Source organism: Mauremys reevesii, linkage group 13 (assembly GCF_016161935.1).
Source record: "Mauremys reevesii isolate NIE-2019 linkage group 13, ASM1616193v1, whole genome shotgun sequence".
NCBI lineage: Eukaryota > Metazoa > Chordata > Testudines > Geoemydidae > Mauremys > Mauremys reevesii.
The window spans coordinates 14,714,940-14,718,984 of NC_052635.1; positions in this window are offsets into that span (position 1 = coordinate 14,714,940).

Below are 4,045 nucleotides of genomic sequence, written 5' to 3' on the forward strand. Positions count from 1 at the left end.
GAATACCATGAAACTGACTGATACCATGTTTTACAGACTTCCAAGGCTGGAGATAGGTTAGTCATTGTGATTGATATTTTGTTTACACGTAAGGTCAGTGTCAATGTTATGCTTTACCATAAGTTATACACACTGATGAAGATAGTGTAGCTATTGCACTTCAGACTCAAAATTAGGTTAATTAGAACTGGTAATTTGGTTTGGGTGAAGGCGGGGGTGGTTTTGTGACAATAAATTAGGAGTCTTGCTATTTTACCAGACAATGGAATTTACGTTTAAATCTTAATTTTGTATTTCCTAATACTGTATGCTTTGGAAACTGAGAAATGAGCGATGGGCATGACTGGAACTCAGGTCAATGCAGCTGTTTAGGACTAGTGATGCCAGCGGTGTAACCCGCCTGCAGGGGCACTCTTCTTCCAGTAGAAGAGTGTCTTAGTGGGGGTGGTTTAGCTTAAATCCCTTCTCAATTGCTATAAACCAAACCAACAAAGGCCTTTTGGATACTGAACTCAATGTCCATGAGCCTCAGACCCATGCAGCTCAAATGGTTAAAATTCAGACTTTCACTTAAACCAAAAAATCTTTTCCCACACCGACAAGGCCAAAGGCTCTTAAGTAATTTAAGCATTGGAAATGTTACCTACAGCCTAAAACCTATTTGTGTTGTTCTAGGTTGCCACTACTGGGGGCTCATTTTCCTGTTGCTAGACTGGATCAATTACCTCCTTAAATCAGATTTTATTCTCCAATGCACAGCCTCGTTAAAGGCACACACAGCTCAGTCACACCAATCTCACTACAATCTAGAATTCACCACTCAGTGCTGGAGGTAATGTAATCTACCATTCTGAGATGATGGAATTCTTCAGAGCAGACAGGGCTGCTTACAGGATTAGAGAGAGAGAGAGAGAGAGAGAGAGATGCTATAAAGAGGTTCTCTCTCTCTCTCTTCATTTTTGTGTGGGAAGACAAAGGAAAAGGAAATAAAATGGCCTGCTAAAGTGGTGTAAGAGGACAAGGCAGTCTGAGCAACCCAAAACAGGTTTTATTGAAATACAAACAAAATTACAGCCAGGGACAGCTTTTAGGAACAGCATTTTCAAAACATGGGAAACAAAACAAAAACTCCTCCGTAATCTTGAAAATCTGGTACCAAGTTGTGGGAACCCCATTTTCAGAACTGCACCTAACTAGTGCAGGAATGGTGGCCCAATGGCTATTAGCTAGTTACACTGTTGCTAATGGCCCTGTGTACCCATAATCAGACTAGCAAATTGTAGGTTTTCAGCCCAGCCTGAACACATCCAAAAATAAAACTTTAGCTCAAATGCACTTTTTTTTAAAAAAAAGGAAACCAGAGAGTAACTTTTGCCAACAGGCTTCTCAAACTTCCCCTTGTTTCTAACCCTGGAGGAACATCAAGTTGCTGGGTGGTCAGGTGAAGCTTTCTTGTAAGGAAGACCACCACTGATTTATCCTGCATACAGACATTCTGCCCCAGCTCACTGCTGTCCTGTGCCTTGAGACAATCACTCCCACCACCACAAAGCTGCTGTGACAAGCCACAAGGGCAAGGGCACCAATGAACTGGGTCCTGTGTCTCTCTGCAGGAGTCACTGTCCAAACACCAGATCTGGCTCCGATTTAGGAAAAGGGCTGTATTTCTGCACAAGGCAGAAGATGCTGGGTGGTCTCTGACATCATAGCCCTGGTTTCCAGCTCAGGTATAAGTGCCTTTGGTGGGTCCATTTCAGCAAGAACACAGCATTTTAGAATTAGATATTCTAATTCTACAACCAGATCCTCAGCCGTTGTAGACAGGCATGGCTCCACTGAAGCCGACTGACACTAGAAGAGGATCTGGCCGATTGTACAGTTCCTATGTGTACCACTAGTCACAGCTGTATCTGGGTGCCAACAGGAACCACTGTTTTCAAGGGATTTTGGTCCAGACTGAAACTTGGTCACAGGCAAGCACCTTCCAGCTGCCAGTTTGAGGGTGACAGAGAGCTTCAGATACATTCCCACACTTTTTGAAGTGGTTCTCCTGTTATTAGGACATTCCCCAGGCCATTCTCCTACAACCTCAGCCAATGCCCATGAGGCTTCTGAAGACATGCAACACAACAGCTTTTCTAAGCAAAGCAGCTACAATTTTTCTCTGAGTTCATGTGAGATTGAGACCTCATAGGACAGTGACGTATCTTTGGGCTGCCTACACCACCAGCACTGCTAGAGGCCCTGCTAGAAAGGATTACAGCCCGGTTTCATTCTGGAGCACACTTTCCTAAGTGCCTTGAAAGCCTTGAACAGGGCCAGGCTTCAGCACAGCTCAGGGATACGCTGCTGTCCTGTGTTTTAGCAGAGACGGATCCCTCCAGCACTTGGTGGGGGTGACAGACCAAATGAACTGACTGCTCACAAACTAAGGATAACGAACGTGGAGAGTGGGTTGAAAAGAATCAAAGGAACTGATTCCTCACAATCCAAACCCACAAATAAAAAAAAATGCAATAAAAAAAACCTGTGGGTGTTAGAGCAGCAGAGAGCTTGTAACCTCAAGAGCAGCTGAGTGCAGAGTTCAGCAGCGCTTTGCCTAGCTCTGGCGGAGCAGAGGAGACATCGGAGTAGGTGTCCTCTTCTCCAAGATGCCCCCTTTCAAGTTAAGGTCTTATCTTTCAGAGGGTTAAGAACAAAAACACCCCTGCAAGTGTTTGCTACACTTGCTTTCTGACCAAACACACTTCACTCCCTATATGTGTTTCCATGGTGACAAGCGGATGTCAAGCGCAGGATTATCCTTCCTGTGCAGGATCAAGTAGTGATGCTAGACGAAGAGTGAGGAGGGGCCTTTGCTCTTTACTCAGAATATCAAATCTCTTTTGTGCAGTGGAGGGGAACAGGACAAGGCAGATTTGACTAGAATGTGATGGGCCAGATCCTATGTCTGGCTGACACGCCGATGCTGGAGCCAGCCGGGGACGGAAATATTTTCTAGCGTAATTAATGCAGCCTAAGGACTACTTGAAACTATGCTGACTACAGCAGTTCTCCTGAGACTGCTCTTTGGGCCAATGGTTGGAGTGTACCATGCTTTAGGGAGGCCCACTCCTGCACTTCTTTGCCCCAGGAGAAGGGGGCAGGTAGCATGAAACCCGTTATGCCAGCTTGATGTCAGGGAAATCCCTGGCTGCCCTCTGTCCCCTTTGCTCTGCTGGACAGACACAGATGGGACAGAGCTATGGACCAGGATCTGGCTGGATATTCTCCTGCTTTAATGTTATCCAGCTCACCTGACACGAGGTGCTGGACCGGGGGGACATTCCAGCATGCATAATACTCCTGACACCCCAGTCCTTATAGAAATTAACATTCCCTCACCTTCCCCATGAAGTCCAAGGACACCTACACACACTCCTGCTCAGAACTAAACACCACTGAGTATAAAAGCCCCCACTGCACAAGAGAATCTGAGCGAGACTAGAGAGGGGCGCCAGGCCAGAGGTGCTCAAGCAGCAGCATGCACTGGGCACCATGTATGAGGTGCGGTGTTAGGGCCCAGTGCAACTGTTTTATCGATAAGGCACCATTTCAAGAGACTCAGACTAAACTCCCTCTGTGTTGGCTAAGCACTTGCCACCCTAACCTCACTGAATCCCCCATCCCAGCTCCCTTACAGATGAACTTTTAGGCCTAATCAAAACAGCAATGAGAATATTTTGTTTAAAAGGCTTTTTGCTTCAACTCCCCCATACACCATCTGCAGTCTGAATGGCAGCTCCTTTTCACATCTAGGTGGATGGGCACAACAGGCAGCCTTAGGGCTGCGGCTGATCTGACCCTGGGACACCCGAGGACTAGTACACATTCAAGGTCTCTAAAGGGAAACTTAGAGGGACCCAAACATTCAGATGCCTAACTCCTCATCAGGGAGAGCCGTACTACTTTGAGAGCTTACCCCCAGTGTGAGGGGGCCCACTTGGACCAATGGCCTGACCTGGCACTGCAATCCCTATGAGAGAAACGCACCATCAGTACCATG